This window comes from Spea bombifrons, chromosome 11, assembly GCF_027358695.1.
Source record: "Spea bombifrons isolate aSpeBom1 chromosome 11, aSpeBom1.2.pri, whole genome shotgun sequence".
Classification (NCBI taxonomy): Eukaryota; Metazoa; Chordata; class Amphibia; order Anura; family Pelobatidae; genus Spea; species Spea bombifrons.
The window spans coordinates 22,022,262-22,046,901 of record NC_071097.1 but is presented as its reverse complement, the minus strand read 5'-3'; positions in this window follow the sequence as shown (position 1 = coordinate 22,046,901).

The following is a 24,640-nucleotide window of genomic DNA, read 5'->3' as shown; positions in this document are numbered from 1 at the left end:
CAGCCCTGACCTTTATAACAGCTCACATCTGGCCATGTCACAACACGCTAAAGCTAGGCACGGAGAAGTGTCTCTTCCCGTAAGGTGGACGGATAGTCCCACCCGGCACTGCCTACCTCTGGCACCGGCTCTGCTATTCTGTACCTCTTTCCATACCCCCCAACACAGGTTTCCTGATTTTGCCCTGGTCTCTGATTGGCTGCCTGTTTTTGAAGAAGCTGACAAATGAGCAATATGCATTTTGCCAATGGGAGAGCAAAAGCTAGAAACATAGAGACAAAGGAATAAAGCTAAAAAGAACTCATTGAACGATGCAGATCATATGAATGCAAATTATTCAGGTTCTGAATTCTAGTGTAACAGGTTTTCTTTTCTACTTTCTACTAAGACTCAATGCTAGCAAATTTAACACCTTGTAGAATTCATGTATTCGTTGCATCAGCTCAAGGAGCTAAAAAAATGTATTTCTTCATCAGTGAAACCATTAAACATCAGAGTGGTTTGGGAATGCTTCCCCCTGCTTTAGGGTCTATTACTTGCTATTAAATGAACCATTATGCTCAACAACACAATATGATATATTGTTAATCGAACAGCTACTGTTTATATGAACAAAATCAAAAGTGTCTGACTTGGTTGCTTATTTTTAAGTATACATTTTGGTCTCCTTGAATAGTAGAGACAGAAATACCCTGAAGGTGTGTGCAAAAAGAAGAGGAAAAAACCAGAAATCATAAAAAGCCATTGTTCAAAATTTTTATTTTCTTAGCTTATATAACAGGAAGGAATTCAATCTCAAATGGCCTAAGGCTATAGTTTACATTTTAAGGGATATTATGTTACATGATGCCTGTGAGGCATATCATTCATTATAATATAAAGGAACATTTTACTGCATGCATCCTCTTTATGAAAACACTTTTCTTTTTACACAATACCTTTCAAGTGTGCAGTATTGCTGCATACAGTGTTGCCCCTGATCCTCTTGAAAAAAGATTACACATCACTTTAAAATCAGAGAAGCGCTAAATCAATATTATCATCGTATTTTAATAATTAAATGTACATATGTAAAAAGTTCAAAGTTGGGGTTGGTAACTTTCAAAGTCAGAAAGTGGTGAAAGAAAATCCCAGCTAAATTCCCAGAAAAATAACGTTTCCAAAAACATTTTGGAGACAACACACTCAATGGGCGTTATGTATAGGTGAGAAGTGATCTTATCTCTAATTAAATGTTCCTGCAGATCGGATCATTCCATTACGTGATTAATTTCCGTGAACATATGGATGGCATATCCTAACTGATGGCACATGAATTCTTGCCCTTCATCTTTGCAAATCTTTCTTTTGCTGCTACCTCCACCTGGGCTATGACATCATAGCTTCTTCACTAACCAATGAGGGAATGATGATCTGTTGAAGGTTTGTTGAAGGTCCCCACAAGTCTCCCTGCTTCCCAGTTTATACTATCAGGTAAATATGCAGTGGGGGTAACAAGCAGTCCCCTAATTTTTTTAGGATGTTTTATTTGCTTCATATAACCCAAATAACCAATGTGCACAGGGAATCCGTAACAGTGCAATCCAGTGTGGTTATACATGTATGTGCGCCATCACCACAGAAGCATGGTTTTCCATTTGCGCAATCAGGATAAATACGCTTCATGCACTGTGTAAAATGAAATGTAATATTAGAGTGTGTTTTACTATGTAATATAAAAGAAACAGTTTTCAAAATAAAGAAGAGACAATTTGACAGATTAAGCCAGTTAAAGTTAAATGTCAATATGCTAAAAAAGGTTATGCGTTTCTATTAAAACTGACTTGGAGTGACCTTTAAATAACATATTAAGAAAAACTACAGGCAAGGATCAGGCTGCGAAGACTCAGCAGGTGTCATGCACTGACTTTTCAATGACCCTCTTTTATTGTATTATACGAAAGGTATTTGTTTGTCCTGTATAGCACTGGATGATGGAAATGCATTACTTGAGCTACTAAATTAGTCCTACCAATAAGGAATGTAAAAAAGTCTAGATAATCATTGGACAGAGATTGGTGTTTTTTGGATCACTGTTGTTTTTCAAGGCTTATTAAAGGTTATTTGTACAAATTAGTCCCATCCAGTCAGGTCTTTTATTACAACAAGAAGTTGGCTTGTGAAGGTTGATGCGGTAATGAGATGTGATTTTAATACACAGTGATCATAGTGAGAATCTATTTTAGGCTTTGTTGCGTGATTTGTCCTAATTAGTGGTTATTTGCTTTTTTTTTGCTTTTAACAACCCTTTCCTCTCTGGATGAAGTAATGTTTTTCTCATATTTAAAATGATATGGTCTATCTCATTAATCTTGTGGATGTTAATGTTCAGTGTTTAGAGGACAAATGCATGGCTATCTCTTTCTCATTGTCGCCTCCATTTCTCTTTACCTCAACTCTTGAGGTACCTTAGCTCTTTAGCTCCCCTACTCTTTCCCTTTCTCTCTTTCCATTTTCTCTCCATCTCTCCAAATTTCTCTTTATTTCTCTTCTTTATCTACCCCCTTCTCTTTGATCCCCTTCTCTTTTTATCTCTTTGTTCTCTTTATCCTCCCAGTTTTCTGTTTATCTCTCATACTCTTTCCCTCTCCCCTTTCTCTGTATCTCTCTTTTCTTTCCTTTGTCTTTATCTCTCCTCCTCTTTATCACCGCTCCTCTTTCTCCTTTTACTCCATACCTCTACATTTCTCTTTTATCTTTCCATCTTTTTTTATCCCTTCTTCTTCTGAACTTCTTATTATCTCTCCCCTTTCTCCCTATCTCTCGTGTTTCTCATCATCTCTCATTATTTCTCTCCTCCTCTTTATCTTAATCTCTCTTCTTTTTCTTTATCGCTCTCCTTTGTCCCCAAATCTTCTCCATCTTATCATCTCTCTCCTTTCTCACTATATCTCCTCTTATCATTATATTTGGCATCCCCCATCTTTCCCTTGCCTCTCCCCCAGTAATTTACGTATGGAATGGTGCACATTTTACACATACTTTCACAGTTGCACAGGCTTACACACTCACATCAACACACATGCACATATATTCACAAACATGCGCTTACACATACAGATCCATGGTCACACACACACTTACACTTACATGCTCACAAACCCATACACATACATGCTCACACACCAACATTTACACATCCATGCTTTCTTGCACACACATACATATCCCTGCTCACACAGGCACACATTCATACTCACACACTTACACATTCACACATTTACACATACATGCTCACACAGAAACATACATACATACATGCATGTATACATACATGCTCACAAACACTTATACACTTTCTCTCCTTACCCTGTCCGTCCTTCCATCGCCCCCATAGCTCAGCTGTAGATTTCCTTTGCTGTGCGAGCAGCCTTACTGTAGCCACAGAGTCACGTGACCTCCCGTGTTGTCCAACCAGCTTGGACCGGCCTTTTGTGGACTATTTTGGACCCCCTGCGTACACCACTTGTGCTGAGGGCAGGGATATGGCTTCAAAACTTGGTGCTCAGCATTAATTTGGTGCCAGTTACAGTCCCTGGCTGAAAGACAGTTGCTGCGAAGGTGAAATAGGATAAATAAAAACTAATATGGACGTTGTGACTGAATGGTGTAGCAAAAGGAAAAAATGTAATGAAATTCTTTTCAATGGGATCCCTAGCAGTATCAGTATAAATCTGGCTTAGGCACTCACACTAATCACTAATAGTTGGATGTCAGGTTAAATAATTTTGTTTTCATGGGAAAGCCCTTTGAAGGCTGCATTAAACATCCACACACCTATTTATTCCTAATTTAGATTATAGATGAGTCACTGTTATTGCTTTGGGAGTTAAAGCTATAATCACAGAGGCTGTTTCATGTTGCATTGCATTGTGTCTACAAAGCAAATTTGTTTTAATTGTGAAATTACTCACTTGGGCAGTGGTCTTTCAAAAAGCTTAAGTAATGCAATGTTACAACAACCTGTATCGTAAGCAAATTGTTTTAATAGCAAACAGACCTTCTTTTTTTGTTCCGTAAAGAAGAATTGCATTAATAATCCATATAAATCTATAAAGGATAGATGGGATGATCGACAGTCATAGTTATATCTCATATCTCCTCAATAGTATTTAATACTTACACCTTGCTTAATTTCAGAAATGACGACTATGTTTTTTTAGACATTTTTTAAAATGCATTTGATATTACCTAAATATCAGTATATCAGTAAATCTGTTGGCAGTTGGCAATTCTGATGCACTTACCTGTGAATTAATAGTTGACCATGTTTGCATAGTTCTAGGGGCAGGGGGATACAGAAAAGCAGGTGTGTGGTACCTATGTTTACCTATGTGTTCTGCAATGACAGAATGAAATACACAATTCCTGTAATGCTTTTTTTTTATTGAAGCTTTGCATTAGATACTCTCTAATTTATATATTATAAAAACGATGGAGCATTTCTTTCTAGTCTTACTCCAAAACCACTCTCCAGTAAATGGACCTTTCTGCACTATTTGTGTAACGACTGACTCATCTAGCCTCTATATGTTTGAGAACAACATCTTAAGGGGTTTATTTTGTCAGAGAAAAACTGAAATGCTATAAACAAAAACCTTGAAACTAAGTTTACAGGAATATGTTACATTGAATAACAACAGGGAAATGAAAACCTGAAACAAAGGTCTACTGTTGCTCACATAATGCATTTATTCAGTAACAACCTTTCATTTGAAGAAAATAACCCAGTCTTTCCCATATTGAGAGCTTAAGAGAAAATTAGGGATATTTAGTAAAAAAGGACAATAGGAAGGCGTCTCGAGCTCTCTGGTACACAAAGGGTTAGTTGTGTGTGTGTATGACAAAAAAAGAAGCTTTAATATTTGACTCTGAGTACTTTGGCCCCTTAGACCACACATTGTCCTGGAGACCCTAAGGTTTGTTTATTCGTGGATATCACGTAAAACACCAGCTCAGTTATTTGCTATATAGCTGCGAACCTTTGCAATGCATTAGTCCAGTGTGCACAACACAAGATAAGATTTCATTCAATCCCGGTTTGTAAATATTTCGAAGGCGTAACAAATGTTCAGCTTAATCCGTAAAGGTTTGTCTTTTGCAAAAATGAGACACAAACCAAAAATCACCGTCCAAAGAGCGAAACAGAGTGTATGTAGATGCCATTTTATTAAGACCAGTAAAGCTACACCCCAGATATAGGCACACACTGTGATAAAATTTACCTATGTATCTATAACGTATTTGGATCTTCTGCACGCTGTCCACAAGGCTGTAATTTTGTCCAGAGCAGGAGCAGTAGTGTGGATATTCTAATCAAGTTCTGGTAGATCCAGTTACCTATTCTAAACTGATTCACCTGTATTTGTTTAGGAACTTCCGCTAGTAGAATCATAGTAGTGAATCATTGATCTAGTCTTCATAAAACATTATAACCTGAAAAAAAAAATATTTTAAGCAGATATGATTACATGCCGTGTACAGACCAGGACAGAACAGCACTTCAGAACAGCTGTATCTAAATATATATAAAAAGCTGAGATATCCATATCATAGAAATGAATCAGTTTATCTTTGCAGATTTTTTTGGATATATGCAGATTTTTTTTTATATATAATCATAGCTAAAACAGAAGTCAGACATTTACATTCATTTAATGTGTGAATCTGCACAAATAGGATGTTTAAGAGGAAATGTTCTATACTCTGTTTATTGCGCCACCTGGGGATGTGAAATCTCAATCCTTGGGGACATTAATCATAAAATATTTCTAGGATTTCCTAATTAGTAGAAATTAAATAATATTATGCATTCATGAGGAACATGTCAAGTGTTGTATTCTAAAAAATACCCAATATTTTATTTTCTTCAGAGGTGGCAACCCAGTCTACAGCACTATAATCAGAGCTACTGAATTAGATGGCGCTATATAAAACAATAAATAATAATAATAATAATTCCAGAGGCCGCCTGATGACATAAGTGTGGCCGACGTCTGGGTGTGCATGGCTGCATGCTTGGTTTGAATGCTCACCGCCCCAATCTGCCGCTGGAGTGGTGGTGAGTTGGGGGAGTGGTGGCCAGGCTAGTTGTCACGCTACCTCTTACTAAGTAATTTAATACCTCTCAAGTGTCCCTCTTAAGGAGGAACAGACCCTCTTTGGGACCCGAATCTCTCTGTCACTCTTCACTTGTCTGATGTCCCTTTTGTCTTGGAGCTCAGAATATTAGCTGGGTTTGAGTGCATCACATTGTTGTAATCCCTAAAAGTTACAATAAAGCGTAGGAGAGAATGTGTATATAAATTATATATATATATTTTTTTTTTACAAAATATAGCTTTAGCAAGCTGTAGCTTTATGGTAACTATTTCACCAGTTAGCATAAGAACAGTTTCTATTTTTTTTTCTTTTTTTTCAGAGCCCGAGGAATCGTGCGCTTTGTCCTCTACTACCGTGGGCTGTGATCGGTGATCTAAAAGTGGTAAGGCCACAGTGGAAGCTGAGTCCCCAATCTCTGTCTTCTGGGACTGCACTCCCCAAAGAGATATGCAGCCCCTTCCCTCCCAGGCCTATGCCTTGGGTGGGTTGGATTTTCTAGGATCTTCCGTAGAGCAGACCACTGAAGTCTTCAACTGAAGTCTTCAAGTGAGAGTGGCAGCCAAAATGCACAATCCATTCCCCCCTACCAAAACCGAACAGAGTCTTTGGGGTTCAGTTCCACTGTGACATTTGGCGACTCAGTGATGCTTAACCCACTACCAAAACCAAAACACACACTACACAGCCAAATAGCTGGTAAGTAAAAAAGTTCCCCTCCACCACTAGCCATTGGACAGGGCAATTTTTAGGGTGGGTAAAAAAAAAAAAAAGTGCATCAAGCCTTACCAACCCATGCACTCAAGGCCAGAGGACCAAGCCTTATTTCAAAGGACCAAGTACTCATTTGATCTTAGCCAAAAGGCCATGAAGCAGAAGAAGAAGTGTTTCCAGAACTCCGTTTGTGTATGTGCTTGGTTCCTAACATAGGATCAAATCTACCAGGTCACTATTTGCCCATAGGATAGGGCCAACTCTAAGTATAAGTAATAGGTTCTAGTGTGGGTACTATTATATAGTTAGAAACGTAAAGGGAAGGCATAACTCCTTCCACTGTAAGCTTAGCACCAGGCCACATTTATTTATTATACCTTTCTACATTCCTTGCTCATATTGTAGCACTGTTTGGTCCAGGTAATGAACTTTGATACCATTAGAATCTTCTTAATGGAGCTTAAAATAAAATTCTAAAACCAAATCTTCACTCTTTAAATGTGCATCTGTAATGTGCATCTGGAAATCACCTGAAAATTCAATTTAGAAATATTTTCAGCCTGGGGGCTTTAGGCAGAAATAGACAATGTATATGTAAATGTATCGCAATGAGCTAACTTTCCAGCTATTGCCTTGCCTCCTTGTTGGATTTGCTATTTTGAGTCGGAGGCCTGATTCTTTTCCTTGCTGCAGTTATGTGGACAGATTAAGCGATTTCAACACATCATTATCACTATGACTTCCAGAAATAAATAAATGAACCCATTCTCGCTTTCTAGCCAAAGCAACTGTTCCTGTTTCTGGGGATGATTCCTATATTTGGCTCTGTCCCAATATTCTTGCAACACAGTATTTGTCACAGATGTTACACTTTAGTTATTAGTTAATAATTAACAATCAAAGTGTCTCTAATGCCATTTTATCAGAAATGGTGATTAAAATAGGTTTAAATACAGTTTAGCTTTAGATCCATTTAGCAATATTTTCTTTTTACGCCCTCGGAATCCCACTATATTGATATAATATATTCATAATATTGTTACATACTATAATATGGACTATAACACAAGTGTTTAATTTTGTCAGTGATATTTTCATACTGCTTTGGTTGTTAGCATTCTCTTAACCAGTTTATGAGTTTACAAATTCCTAATGTATTCATACCTATTGTACCCAAATCAAAAGGATTGTAGATGATTGTGCTTATTATATGACTGTACTTAATGTACCCTCCTTTTTATTATACAATCAATTATAAAGCACTTTATTGTACAAAATAGTACATACATTATCAATTCTTTCTAGTAGTTGTCTGCAGGCGAGGGCTGGCAACATTCAGCCCTGGGGCTAATCCAGACAGGTGACCCATTTGTATAGTGACCCAAAATACCATGGCAGAAAATATGATCCATGGGAATTATGGAGTCTTATCCTAAACATATACAAAAAAAAATAATTACTAATTTTACTTATTCTGTATGTTATGGAGGCAGTATGTAGAATAGCTTTAAAACTCACACAAAAGCTTTAGGTAGAGACCCACAATCTTAAAATCAGACCAGCCAGAGTGCCAATGCCCCCCTGCCCCTCTTGCAAGCCCTTGATTAGTTTTGTGCCTGGCATTACACCTACAGAATTTAGGTGGATTTTAGGATGGTGGAACTTAGGTGTGGGAGAGCTAGTGCTGGAATATAGTGTCTAATTGCATCGGCCTCCATGCTTGTTAATCTCTGCCTCGTTGATGCTTATAGAGGCATTTGGTGCCAATCATTGGTCCATTTTCTTCCTCTGCTCCCTCATCTGATGATGGTTTCAGGTTGACTTCTTTAGCCTTTTTTCCCAAGACACATACATTTCACATGCTGCTGACCAGTACATGTAAACTGATTAACTTTTGTGAGTTTGTACATCCCACATACCGCAGAACAGCATTCTATCTGTGTTGGTCAGTAAAATGTAAAATGTATTTGTCCTGGGGGGAAAAAATGGTGCGGCACCATAGATGGCCCTTCTCAAGTGATTAAAGACCCTGAGTATGTAGATATATCAGTAAGATTCATTTTCAACTATCCAGTGTCCAGCAAGGGAGCAGCAGAAGACAATTCTTGCTACACCACTAGGAAAAGAGGTTGCAGTATTGATAGGTTGGTTGATATTCTTGGTCACCCACGGTTCCAGCAGTAGCACTAAAGAAGTTTATCCTCCTTTGTTTTGTGTACCAGAAACAGCAAAATGACCATTGTCTCCTACCTCTCCGATACTCAAAGGGTTAACATGTCACATATTTAATGCAAATAATAATGTGCAACACTATGCTTCTTAATGAGGTCAGTTTGATGCATATTAAATTAAATAATCCATTTAAATAGCCAAGGAAGCAGACGTCAGCAAAGCATACTGTTAATTTTGTTAGAATATTATGGAAAATCTCATCAGGCAGCACAAACAAGAAGTACAGAAGAGTTATTAAAATATTATCCTCCTTAAGGCATCATTCTGTTTAGAAATGAAAGTCAGTCTCAAGACACAGATACCCCGTCTGTGCTTATAAATAGCAAATCTGATTTACATAGTATCTGTAGTTTTCATGTCATGTGCTCTTTATAGCTAATGACCTGATTTTCTTCCATATGTATAGATTAACACATTTATGTTACCGAGAAGCTTTGCTGACCTGTGTGTGTTGGGAAGGAGCTTTGCTCTGAAACAATTAACATTTCCCTAATTCAGACCTTTGGAAATTACCTCCCTAGGGTGCTGTACTCTTAAGATTTTTAAGAATTTGTACCATACATAAAGTTGTCTTATTGGCCACATTTTGAGGACACCTATAGAATGCTTTGCTGTCATATGTGGGATATATAAACCCACAGAAGGAAATCAATTAAAATCAATTTATACACCTTCTTAAAGCAGAGGAGTACTTAATATGTGTTGATCAACAACGTGGAACATTTTGATATGCCCAGGAAAAAGTGTCCAATATGGCAACCATGTTCATAAATGATAGTATTTTAATATTACTAACACTGTTGATCATGCAAGCAGGCCACAAGCAGTTTCTTGTTCATAAATCGCCGTTCGGATCAAGTAAAATGGACTAGCCTTCCTTATAAAAACCATGAAACGTAATTTCCAGTGTCATCTTTTTATGGAAATAATTATCTGCACGTAGAAAAACACACAATGTAGCTTTAATCTATAAAGTAAATAATTGCATTGAGACTACAGTCATCCCTTTACAAGATTTTCTGTATAATTCTGCCAAATCAAACATTTGTACCTCCCAATAATAAAGCCATCTCTCTCAGAGGTGGTGCATGTTCATTTTTTTTATTTATACTAAAAGGCAAAGAGAAACAAAATGATTTAAAAAAAATGTACACTCCAAAAGAAACATTTAACATCGTGCCACTTTAAAGCTCTTCCCAGCCGGATATATTTTGTTTTATACATAACCAACGTTATTTTCATTATACAATATAGTGCAAAAATTTTAGGCAGGTGTGAAAAAAATGCTGTAAAGTAAGAATGCTTTACAAAATAATAATTTATTTTTTTTACAGAAAAGTAACAGGTGCTCTGGAATAATGAGTCAACATTTTCAATATTTGGGTGTAGCAGTTAGTTCACATAAGGGCTGGAGAGCGGTATAAAAATGAGATTTCAGTCAAGGTTGTTGGTTTGTCACATGACTGAAATGTAGACTATTATTTTATTGGGACTTGTCCACCTTAATTGTATTTGGAAAAAAGTTATACTTTAACATGTTGAAAAGTTGTAGGGATAAGAGGCTGTAATGGAAGAGGGAGGCCAAGGGGGGCGGCATACAATAATCAATAGAACATGAAGGGTCCTGGTACTTTTTATGGTTTGCTTCCATGCGATGTGACTTTTATGAATGCAGCTGGGCATCATGGAAATGTCCTCTTGATAGGTCATGAGTATAATTAATTTCGCACAAATGTCACATCCAGCCCAAGAAAGAGACACATCAGTGGGAAGTCAACTCCAGCAGATCCTCTGCCTAATAAACGCATTTAATAAAGATATTTAACTCTAACTGTAAGGGCATTGCCACTGCATCACACAAAACCATTGACGTTAAAGTAAAAATAAATAGACTTTTTGTTTAGGATAATTGTGGCAAGCCTTTGTGGCATTATAAGTTAATAAATCCTTGCAGAGATCCATTTATACATTAAGCAACTGGAAGGTTTGTTTTTCATCCTGTTGTCTGACTAAACCAGATACACCAGTTTAATTCACGTGATTGGAAAGTTACTGGCTTACATGTGCTGTCAGTAAAAGGAATCTGAGGTATCACAATAACAAATGCAACACATTTTTTTTAACAGAAATTATGTAACAACAACTGTTTGTTCGATATCAGAATATTAAGTGAAAAATCTACATCTCTAAACCTACTCATAAAGAAGAGAAACCTATCAATTTGTATTACTTTTTGCCTGAAAATACCCCTGATTATTTGGAAATGTACCTGCAATCTAAGGTTACTGTGGAGGTAAAGGAGAAATTAAAAGGAAACACGAGGAGGTTGATATAAATACACAATTCTTCAGCACTGGGAATACATCCCTCAAATGGTTAAGTCCACTTGGTGTGTGCAAAGTTTAGTTTAAAACATTGAGACGTAGAGCAGACGCATATTATAGAGCATCTAGAGGGATTCAACTAAAATCCAACTTCATACCCTCAGTAGTCACACACCCTGCTGTAGATGTCTTTACACGTTTCACTCTACCAGACACTTACTCATAGGCGTGAACGCTTGTGTTTGAGCCCAGGAGTGGTGGTGAATAACAAATCCTTGCTTTCGAACCTACCAACCTCATACCAATTCATATCACCAACTCATACCTCATGATGACACAACATGGATTATTTAGCCATTTTTGTAGACTGATTCTTAATGAACCATTAGGGAATTCCCTACACTGGCTCCCCATACTTTCTTTGTCCTCATTCACATTCTGTAGCAATTCTCAAGGATCGGCTCTCCTGTTCTATCATAGACTCCCTTCCTTGTTCAAACTTTAAATAATCACTAAAATCCCAGCCAGAGAAGCACATAATCTATCCTCAGAATAATACCCCATAACCTGCATTCCCCCTCCTAAAAAAACATGGAACCCACTTCCTCCCACACCACTTTTCCCATTCCTGGTGGAATGGGGTGATGTGAGTAATAAAATAAGATAAGCTTGGTGTCCATTACCCCTGCCAATTGAGATGAGCAGGTTTAAATGCTTAAAAAATGCTTAAAATGCCTTTTCCCTCCCTCTATTCCTACCTGTGAGGTGGACGAAAATAGTGAGTTATAAATAAATACATAAATAAAAATAAGAATGCCTTATGTACCCACCTACCAGTCCTCAGGTTGGGAAAATGAGGTCCATCCCAGCATCCTTTGGGTGCCATAAAAAGGCTGCTGTGCGAGGGCATGGATAGTCTACTGTAGCAAAAGGTTATCTCATGATACTCCAGAAAAAAAGGTTAGCATAGCTCGCCAGTGAAAGGACTGGGGGTGGTGATTAATATATATATATATATATATATATATATATATATATATATATATATATATATATATATATATATACATCATTACTGAGTAAAATACTTTGAAGGAATAATCTAGAATACAATTCTAGACAATAGGGTCTATTCACAAAGGTGCAGGTTCACGTAACCGTTGGAAAAATATGATGATAAAGTGTCCTTAATGAGTTTCAGTTTGTGTGAAGGGGGCCGGGACCCATTTTTAGATCCAGTTTATCTTAATTGAACCTAATTGTTTAATTGCTTTGATCTGAATTGGCTGCCCAGAGGTTTGCTTTGATCCACTTAGACAAGCAGTGACTGTTAATTGAAAATAGCTTTTGCTGTGAAGAAATTCTGAGTTATGTTTACTTAAAGTGTACCACCAGGCTGAGTGATTAGCACGTTACATGACCACACGCCCTGGTACCGGCAGTTTAATCCCTGATCCAAATGCTAGGTACTAGATAGGTTATTGAACTGGGCCTAATACTTCTAATATTGTATTTGTTTATTCAGAGAGTAGGTGGAACAGCACAGTCTTCCTTCTAGGCAATTACCAAGGTCATTAATGGTGCCAGATAAGTCTCTGTCATACTTCTAGGCATGGAAAAGAGAACATTTTTATTCACAAGTATTGCTTGTTTTTTTTCACTCTTCAGGAAATCAAACAAACTATGATTAGTCTCAGAGGATTTAAATACATGTTTGGTAACAACTAGAATACTTGTGTAACAAGGTGCAGAGGGTATAAATAGCCTAACTCCTTTTTACCAAATGTTCTTGCATTGCTATATGGTGATGTAATTATGTTGCATAGTGAATAGGCCACAGTAAGCCACGCTGTGAGTGCGATGTGAAACTCACAAGGAATTTCAAAGATCAAGATTGTGTAAATTGTTATTGCACATCGACAACCTTTCCACAGCATGTTATATATAATCTGCATTTACATGTTTAAGAGGAGGAAATACAAAAATAAATGAGCTTTTCAGCAACCAAGCAGCAGATAATAATCAATCCCCATGGCTGATGGGATAAATGTGGCATTTTGTTTCCTACCCACACACCTAGAGCTAGCTATAAAAACAAACTGGATACCCCCATTCTCCATGATCAGTTCTGTTTAGTAGGCTAAGAGTTAAAAATTTGCATTTTTGGGACATTTTTTAAATTTTGGCAGGGAAAGTATCACCCACTGATTATTCATAATTTCCAGTACAATAGTACCGATAATAAAATATAATTTTATTTTCAACTGAATAAAATGTTACTTCTGCCTAGACTTGGGCGCAGGCAAAGTCTTCGTGTTCGTCTATGGACAACCAACTAATACTAACTTCACTACTGAAGGAGAAAAGAAACAACCAACTTGCTTTGCAGAAATGATTCAGTGGATCACTGAAATTTAGATTTAACGTTTTGGGCCAAAGTAATTAAATCCATTGAAGAGTAAAATCATTTCCTAATTAAGCTCATCAGCCTTTCGCACGGCTGATGATTAGTCATGTTGTAGAAAATGAAGAATGGAAATATTTGTAGACCTATCAGCTAAACAAACATGACGTTAATCAGTCGAAAATAAAAAAACCCTAAAAATAAATGTTTGTAAATGTTGAAGTAATCTAAAATCATTTATTAGATATATTTTAATAACTTAAATAGTAGATTTTAACGCACAATATAGGCACTTTTGAAGCTCTAATGATCAATATCAAGTTTTTAATATCAAGTGATTCATTAGTTTTATTAACTGTTTTTATTTTTGTTGGTTTTAAAGAGTCCCCATCAATAATGTGTTATGGCTTAGAAAATTATTTCCCTTTATTTAATGAACTTCTATTGCTACAGAGCAATAAAAAGATGCATGTCCCATGATATGTTTAATATTTGTAGTTTTTAGCATCTGTTATCAGATTTTTGTTATATCCATGATTAGATACAGTTTTGAAGGTAATTTATTGCAAAACCATTTATATTCTAACAGATGCTCACTGAAAACACTTGTGAGAAATCATGATACAAGGAAAAATACACCAACTGAATTTATGAAGCATTAACTCATGAACGGGTAGACCAGCTGTGGCCTTATTGGCTCGATAAGGGATGAAACTGAGGTCATTCGGCTCATGAGCCAAGACAATTCTGTATGTTTGCTGAAACTCAGTCAAGACACCAAGCTGAATATTGACACCATCTTTTTACAATATCTATTTTTTATCAAGTGCCTGTATAGTAGGGGCTGGTACCCTCTGCCACACACTTAAACACACTCATTATAACCCAAACACACATACATTTAATGTTACACACACGCACTTACACATACACACACATACTAACACTAAAACATACTCAATCCATCATACCCCACTCTATCTCTCACATCTCGTGTACGTACGTTCTCTGCTCCGCGAGGGGTCTCCCTGTGCCTGCCCGCCCCAAAACTTTACAAGTATTTGCATTACACTCTTGCATTTATACTTCTCATTTTATTTCAAAATGATTCAATAACCCACTTTGAAAAAAAAAAAACAAAACAGTAGGAAGCTTTTTGTTGTCATTTTTTTTTAATTATATATAAAGTAAGCGTTGTCAAAAATGAAAGGTGAACAGTGGTAATTTTTAGTAGATACCTGTCCCATTGTATTACCGGCTATTTGTGTTAAAGGAACCACTAACTGCACTCATATAAAAGTCATATAAAAAGACTACCATCCAAACTCTGTATATCCACAAAATAGGGTGCAGAATATGTTTTGCTGAGAAAACTTAATTGTCGTGTAACACAAGGGCAGAAACTGATTGTTGTTGCCAACTTTCTGTCTTGTTTGTTATGAGATAAAACCTTCAGATGAAGGAATACAATCTGGATAGCGGATGGCCAAATGTGAGAGTGATAGAAATTAGTCATGTCCTTTGTAAAAGTCGCATTGAAATAATGGCCATGTCCAGGATAGCTCATATCAAAAGAAAACAGACTACATATTTTAAAGGAGTAGCCCCATCGTAAAGCAAATATTTTTCTACTTGAATGTTAAATACAGTGCAGCGTACAGCAATGTAGTTTAGTGTTGAAGAAAACTGGAGGCTGCAATGCTAGGCAGTCATGTACTATTATAGGGGACTTTCCTGATCCAATGTTACACTAATGAAGTCGGTTTATATAATTAAGGCTGTTCCTCCATAAACGTTCGTGAATCAGAGGGTCCCTATGTTTAAGACTGAAATATTCTATTGATTACAGTAAGACAGTTTGGTAGGGAGCGAGAGTTTGTCTAGTAGATTGGGCTAAGGTAACAGAGCTAGAACGCACACAAATGGCTAATATGTAGCTGCTTGAAAACATTATATTATAAACTAGAACTCTTTAAGTGAAAAACAGCACAATATTTTTGAAAACTAATTTTTTAAGCTAGTAATGAAAACATGGTATGAGTTCCCATTACAAAAATCACAAAGAAATAGAGTTTGTCACAGTTTTGTTAGACTTGGAGTAAAATCTACGCCTTGTCTGTCTGTCAATGGTTGCCTACAAAGCTGTAAGTTGTGAGATCGACTTGGAAATTTACTGTTCTGATTTATGTACCAACGAAACAGGTAATAATATATAATAAAATATTGAAATCCTTAAGTGTCATGCTGCACATACCTATATTTAAGGAAGTGTTAATTAGAATTTCAAATACATACAGTGTCTTAGGAAATAACCTAATAATTAAATTATTATATATAAATATATTAAATGAGTTTAATTAAAAAAATAAACACGGAATCCAAAGTTAATTTTTTAGGGTGGATTGTGGGTTTGGCCTGTTCTTAAGTATGAGTTAAACTTTACACAAATTAGTAAGGGATTACATCATCATATAATCCTTTACTTGTTATTACTCCCAGTCACAGGATAGATTCTTCTTCCCCTGCTGCATTCCTTTATCTGCTATGTTAGGTGTAGCAGTCATGCAGACACACACGTCTACAGGAAATGGGTGCAGACAGATTGTATTAGCAGGTAGCTTCCATATAAGGTAATGTTTGGACCTTTTCCCCCATATTTTACAGCAGGAACTGTAATTACATTAACTTAAGAAACACAAATGCCAGAGAAAGCATGGATATAGATATGATACAACTGTAGAGGTCCAGCTATGTAGGAGATACTTAGCTGTAAAAGTGGTCTCTGGCAGCCAGCTTTGTATCTCCAATCTAGCCTCAGTTTTAGGGGTGTACGGTGCATTTGTAGAAGGCCGTCAACTAGATCATTGGCATATATTCCCTACCTCTCCTAGAGGAAGTCTCACGTGCAAGCAATATTTCTGTTATAGACATTAGACGTGTTCAAATGGGCCAAAGAAAAATTTGAACAGCATGTTTTTAGCCCATTTGTTTATGGGTAACAAATTACGTTCCCTGTCCATTCAATTTGGGGGGCATTTTTGATTCGGGAATTACATTTGTTTTTCCGTTGCCCTCATTCATTCTCACTCTCTCACAGTCTCACACTTTCATTCTTGTGCATTCAGGTGCATGGAGCGTTTCGAGCTAAGTAGAGCCCCCATAGCTGGCTACTTCATGGGAGTCTGGTTAGGGCAGACCAGACAGTGTTTTCTGGTCACCCTGTGCCGCCCAATGAGCACTAGGTGACTTAGAAATAAGAGGGGGCTGGGCAAGTAGGCAAGGGGTCTGCCCAGGAATCCATCAGTGCCCCCATCCCAAACTCAAATCTACCCCATGTGGCCTCAGAGGGTTACCATGCTCTATTGTGACATAAGATTCTATGTCATTAAGAATTTAAGGGCAGGACTCCCATAATTTACTGTACATGTCTGCTTATCTGTCAAATCAATTCTTCAAATAACTTTCTTTGAGTTACTGTACTCATCAATGTGGTATTTAGTTGGCACTATAAACTATAATTGAATGTGCACAATAAATGTGGGAAGGTTAAAATAAACCACACTTTGCAAAATTAAATAACTTCAAATATGATATGTTAAAGGGATAGATTAACCCCTTTCTTAACATGACTTTTTAGGGCTATATGTTTTTTGCAATTTTCACCACAAATGGTTTTAATCAAGATTCCCCTTTTCCGTATTTGATGTACCCACACAAATTACACATCTTTTTTTCAGAAAAAATATGACTTTTATTTGAAACCATAGAAACATTCAAATGAGTACTAGAATGTAAAAACCTAATATATATATATATATATATATATATATATATATATATATATATATATATATATATATATATACATTATTAGAATTTCACAGTAGGTGCCACTGGTGAACAATATCCTTATTTATGTTTGGCAACATCCCCTGATTAAAGACATGCCAGATATACAGTGATGGATCCTGGTACAAAACCCAGATGACAGATCCCCTTCTGGGACGATGAAGCCCCCTGGTACGCTGTTGTTTAATGGCCAGTTAAATCTTTGATTTCCTCAACCGGCCTAATTACACTATAGAATCTCTGCCTTCTCAATAGTCGCTCGTACGCGCCTTTAACTCCCGACAGTGAACCTACGTATTTCCGCTCCCGTTAACCCCTGCGATGCTGCGTAGATAAGGTAGGCTAGATGGGGAAGGGACCAAGGAGATTAGTAAACAAAGACGAACATGAAGACTCTTCATGTTGTGTGTCTTCGTATATATTTTGCCGCCGCCATGTTCATTTCTCGTGTTCTTTTTCATGTTCGCCCGAATAGGAATGCACAAGTCTAGTATCTACCGTCCTTCAAATACAGGCAGTGGTTTGATGCACACGTCTTCTATGCCACGGAGAGATGCTGGGTGAAAACTCATTTATCATCATATGAAAGCCACAATTGCCTAGGTAAAATCATTCAAGCAGGTTTCATTTTATGGTTCATGTTTTTTTTTAAGCTGCGTTATCCAGCCGGCTTTTGTGAAACTATTTCTTTATTCTAAGGACTCCTGAGGCCTCCATTCTTCTTTCCCCTTGTCAAATTAAATTTACAGCTGATGTCAACCCTGCTGCAATTGAATCACTAGTAAGTGAACCAGCAGATATGTAAGGCCTGAGATTAGTCTTATTGCAATAACAAAGCAAAGCTTCATTTATGTCCTTTTTCATGCACAATCCAATGAAATCTTATGAAAATTTTTATCATTTCTTACAAATTAACTATTAATGGGAAATGCCTGCCTTGTGACTCAAAATACAAGCATATAAATCCAAGCATGAAGGTTGAAGAATAATGGTCATGCCCACTGCCTACCCACCAGTTAATCTAAAGCTGTCTGGGGCTGGCACTGCCCCTCTTGCATCTAGCCCTGATTCCACATGCAGCTAACCCTGTCTCCAAGAAAGCCACTTCCCAAAAGAGTGAGCTCCTGGTGGCCTACCGTGCAAGGATCCCAGATATGGTGGTGATAAGCAATATGACAAATGAAAAAGTGGGTTCTCTTCCTGTGCTAAATAGGCCTTATGATGTCCACCTTGTCACCCAGAGGGCCATTGCATGATAAAAGGGATGTTCCTTGCTTCCCGGAGTCTAGACTTTGGCTCAGCTTTTCCTGTTCCTTTGTAGTTATTGGCTTGCCCTTTATACAATAAGTGGGATACAAAATATTTTAAATTGAATGCACCTGACAGTAAAATGTGTTGTAACTTTTGGGCTATTTTATTTCTTTTCTATCATAATGTAATTTGATCACATATTTATTTCCACTGCAAGAACATCTGGATGGCATTCTCCAAGAAAGAAATCATATTACAGAATGCATTTTTGATGAAGCTACAATTTCTCCCTCATTTCTTAAAGGACCCAGTTGTGTAGCATCATACATTTTAATTGCTTCAAAAAGAGGAAAAATGTAACTTGTCTTCGTGTGTATCAGATACTGGTGTTTTGACAGTTCCACTGATGTATAAATAATGGTGTTGGCACAGATGGAATATGTTCATCATATTCCAACAACCTACTAAAAAACAGTTTTATTTTTAAAAACTATCCTCATAGCATAGCTTATGAAACTTAAGTCATTGAGATTGCATTATTTTGAAAATTGACCTAAATCGAATTCATATATTATATTTTAGCATTAAACCTTATTTTAGTCTGCGTTATTCTGGCCTCTGGAGTATTTCCACAAAAGGGCAGAGCCACGACATGCCTCACAGGGATAGCCTCTCCCCGTTCCACCGATCTTTTGCTGGAGCGCTCTGGGAGGCCTGGTTAACAAAGCTGATAGCATGGAAAGAAGACAGAGGTGGAAAAGTAGAGCTGCGAAAAAGAAAAGTGGTCGGCGGAGGGAGCGTGTGAGAGAGCGTAAGAGAGCAAGAGTGTGAGAGAGGATGAGTGAGAGTATGAGTATATCCAAAACAACATAATTTGGAGCTCTTGGCTCTATTTTTGGACATTTGTGCAAATTAAAATTGGTATGAATCCAAATGTACAAGTCTAGTGGGTACTGATTTAATGAAATGTAGGATCTGTGCAAACTACAGAAATATCTTCTGTCAAGCATGGTAAATGTATGTTAATCACACAGAGTTATGTCACATGCTTCCCTTTAATCTCAATGGGCAGTTATTAATTCTTTAACGCAGCATTTGGCCTCATTCCTGCTATTATTTTCTCATTAGCTTTTCAATTCTTTAAAGCTTTATACAACACAGCTTTTTTACAAGCCCATTTTAAATGGAGATTTGGGAGTTTAAGAGAAATTCCATTCTGTTCCATGCCCTTGATTTATTTTAATTGGACTCGTGCTCTGGATTTTTATCCTATATGGTTGAACAGATTAAGATTACATTAAGCATGGCATGAGAGAGGTCCTGCACAAAAACACATGATTTATTGGATGTTTTTCCACATAATATAACATTCATAATTGAAGGCCAGGTAATTGTTAAAGTTGATGTCATACTCAGAAACCATTCAAGTATTGAATGGTGTGCATACATGTCTATTCTCTATACTGCAAGGGCTAACAAATGTAACTTGACTTGCATGCCCTCACCTGTAACTGCAAAATATTAAGCTCCAGGGAGTGGTATTCCCTCACAATATATATTGGGGGAAGAGGATGTCTCCAGAAGCACAGCCAGATTGCTCTGAGTTTAACTGAGGACAAAATGATGTTGCTTTCGGTGACGTCCTCTTCCCTGAATGGAGGATTGGGGAGAGGACATCACTACAAGCATTGACATTTTGTTGAAAGTTCCCACTGGGTTATATCTGCGGAGATCCGGGCGAAGATAGAAGATAGCAGATTGAACATAGAAGAGAAGAGAGACGTGAAGGGAAGAGAACATAAAAGATAGAAGATGAAGAAGATGCAGAAGTGGTTGGCAGAGAGGGTAGGGAAACATTTAGACAGCGTGAGAGTGAACGATATTGTGAGAGTTTGAGTGATTGTGGGACCACAAATTTTGGACAAAAAAACATTAAGCTTTTTGTCTAGTTTTCGTCCAGTTTGTGTGTGTGTGGGGGTGTCTGGCCTTGTTGTCAAAATGGAAAATCCATGTGTGTGTAAAACTAAGTACACCTTTACTGCTTCTTTAGGAATTAAGATGCTAAGTACCAGACAGATGCTGCTAATCAAACACCCTTGATTAATTGTTCATCAGCAAGTGTGACCACCTCTATAAAAGCCAAAGCTTTAGCAGTTTGCTGATCTGAAGCATTCAAGTGTGTGTTATCACAATGCCAATGAGGAAAGATATAAAATCTTAGAGAAGCAATTGTTGCTACCCAACAATCTGGGAAGGGTTATAAGGCCATCATTCTACAATGTGAAAGATTATTCATGTGGGTGGGATATACAGTATTAGGCAGCAAGTGAACATTTCATCCTCAAAGTTGACGCGTTAGAAGCAGGAAAAATGGCCAAGCCTAAAGATCTGAGCGACTTTGACAATCATCACATTGTGATGGCGAGGCAACTAGATCAGAGCCTCTTGTGGGGTGTTCCCGGTCGGCAATGGTCAGTACTTATCAAAAGTCGAACAAAGAAGGAAAAGCGGTGAGCTAGCGACAGGGTCATGGGCGGCCAATGCTCATTTATGCACATGGGGATGAAGGCTGGCCCGTGTGGTCAGCTCCAACAGACGAGCCACTGTAGCTCAAATTGCTGAAAAAGGTAATACTGGTTTTGATAGAAAGGATGTCATACCCCGGTGCCCTGGTACAGTGCATTGCAGTTTGCTGCATATGGGGCTGGGTAACCGCAAACCAGTCAGGGTGCCCATGCTGACCCCTGTCCCATGCCGAAAGCGCTGACAATGGACATGTGAGCATAAGAGTTAGACCACAGAGCAGTGGAAGAAGGTGGCCTGGTCTGATGAATCACGTTTTCTTTTACATCACGTAGATTGATGGGTGCGTGTGCGTCGCTTACCTGGAGAACACATGGCACCCAGATACATCCATGGAGGCTGCACCTCACAACTTAACGGACTTAAAGGACCTGCTGCTTACATCTTGATGCCAGATACCACAGCGCACTTTCAGAGGTCTATTGGAGTCCATGCCTCGATAGGTCAGGGCAGTTTTGGTGGCAAAAGGGGGACCTACAGAATATTAAGCAGGTGGTCACAATGTTATGGTTGATCAGTATATATATATACATATATATCGTAATAAAATGTGTGAAAAGTTGTTCAGCCAAAGATGGCATAACACCATTGCAAAACAGGATGAACTGGCATCCAACACACGTCTACACCTATACACTTACAGCCGTAGAGTCCTATATATATACACACATACAACCGCACACACATAATTCTCTGCTGAAACGTTTCATGTTGACTGTGTGGCTGGTCGGAGGCTCTGTAAGCCTCTCACTGAGTCAATATGGTGGTATTAAAGAAATTAATAAACAAACTTTGTTAAAACAACATTTTTATTTATTTAATTATTATTGTTACGACTATTTTTTAACAAAAACTAACCATGGTTATACTGATGTCACCTTATCTACCTAAGTAGAAACATGCCAACTATGTATTTTCAGGGAGGTCATGACAGTTGATAACCTGGTTCCCTGTAGGACCAGATTCAAAAGGATTTAAGTAGAATTATGTTATTTATGGTATTTTCTCCAAGGAGCCCAAGTAGAGATTTGTGGGTGCAGACCAGTTACATAACACTTTATTGTGCAGGGAACGCCATTGAGCAAGCAGGAAACCTATGCTAATGTATCAAGGAGTGAGGCTCAAAACCCTTTGTATATTAAGTACAAGTGGACACTTTAAGGCCAAGAACAGTGGACCCGTTCTGGAGTTAGTCAAGGGTATTCTTGTTGTGTGTGACAACTCTCATCAGATTCATATCTCACCAACACAGTGTTAAGGAGTAAACACAGAAATAACATTAAATGTTAAAAAGATATAATGAATGTAGCTGACGTAATTAATTAATAATGACAAAGAAAAAATCTATGTTAATCCGGGGTTGAATCAATGCCAATTTGGATTTAACTCAGTGCTTTTTTGGTTCTTCAAGCATCTTCACTTATAACAAAGTAGGGTGGAATTTCAGGTTCAGCAAAACAGACACGATACAAGAAAGAAATCTGCCTGTGAATTCAACCTTATTTCTGTAAAGTAACTAAGATAAACTATTGAACTGCAAGTAGAGCAGACAATGTCCTGCGGGGATTAAACATGTCTCTTTGAATTAAAACCTTTCTAGCTTTGCTTGGCTTCTAGAAATGTAAGAATACTCTTTTTATATTCAGCCATATGGGAACATATCTTCAATATGTTTTACATGCAGATCTATCTATCATCTATCTATCTATCTATCTATCTATCTATCTATCTATCTATCTATCTATCTCTATCCATTCATCTAAACCCATCTATCTGTTTAGATATTTATAATGTATCCATCTGTATATCAATGTTTATAGGCAGGTGTGTAAGGGTTTGACCTTTTTCTTTAGGCCACCAGGTCAGATTCTTTCTTCTCTGATCAGAGGATCAGTGTGCAAATAATGCAGAATATATAATATATAATAAACAATAAACACCATAGTATTATTTTTTTGATGTGATGATAAACTACAAATCAATTTGTTATTAGCAATTTGGTCAATTTTAAATACCCATTATTTTAGGTCTTTAGATAAGAGCAAGTGGGGACAAAATCCAGTTTAAAAAAAAATCATACTAAGCTTTATGAACGCTGATTTATGCTTCACTGACTCTCTTAATTTTCAAGTCATGTTAGCTTTACTTATCTGTTAAAAATAATATTATTTCAGTTTTAGTGAAGAAGCACCTCAAAAGCAAAAGTTACCAAGGCAACAGACATTTCCATCTTTTAAATGACTGTTGCCTATAGCAACCCTCTGCAGTTTTAACCAATTAAATGCCTTAGATTATATTGTGTTAAACACCCCCTTCCTCTTGATTTTCTTTGTGAGAGAATGATGGTTAATCTTGATTGTAACAAAAACCATAATTGACTTTTTAAGTGACATTCTTTTCTGCATTAAAAGTAAAAAAATAAAAACAATTAAAGATGGTGACATGTTCTTTTGTTATGTCTTTGTGAACCCAAATGTTTTATGAAAAACATATTATTCTCATACCTGGTAGGTCACCTGATTTTCCTTAGAGGCTCTGACTATGATAGCTTATAGTTGGGACTACAGGGCAGCATTTTGATTCTATGGTAGGGCACTGGCTTAAATCTGACTCAGGGCAGCTGTCCAGTCATCCCCAGGGCTCACATCTGCAGCTGCCATCCTTATTGGGCTTTGGGTTGGGTGTGCCTAACCGCCACTTCCAAGACCTAGGGTATTTTTGCAGTGACCCGGAGAAGCGACACTTCACCAGGAATCTCCAAATCAAGCCTGGAGAGTTCCTAGGTATGGTTATGATGTCATACCCCAGTGCCCCGGTACAATAAGATTATAATAGCTGCAACATGGCCACGAGGTTGCTGTTCTGGAGGTCTGTGCTGCACCTCCACTAAGGGCCAGTGGAGATGAGAGATTTCCCAAGTTGGCCCATGGTCCCCACTGCCCAAGTAAGACCCTGGTGCAGCCAGCTAGGGGTCTTATTGCTCCTATTACTTCTAATTACACAGAATTTAGCAGGGCTGATCATATAAGATAAGATCTTATTTTATAAAATAACAATACATTCAAGATACAATAAAAGAAGGATCAGAAAGAATTGACTATGTCTAATTATGTTTATTGTAGGATAAAGGATGATACAGAATAGA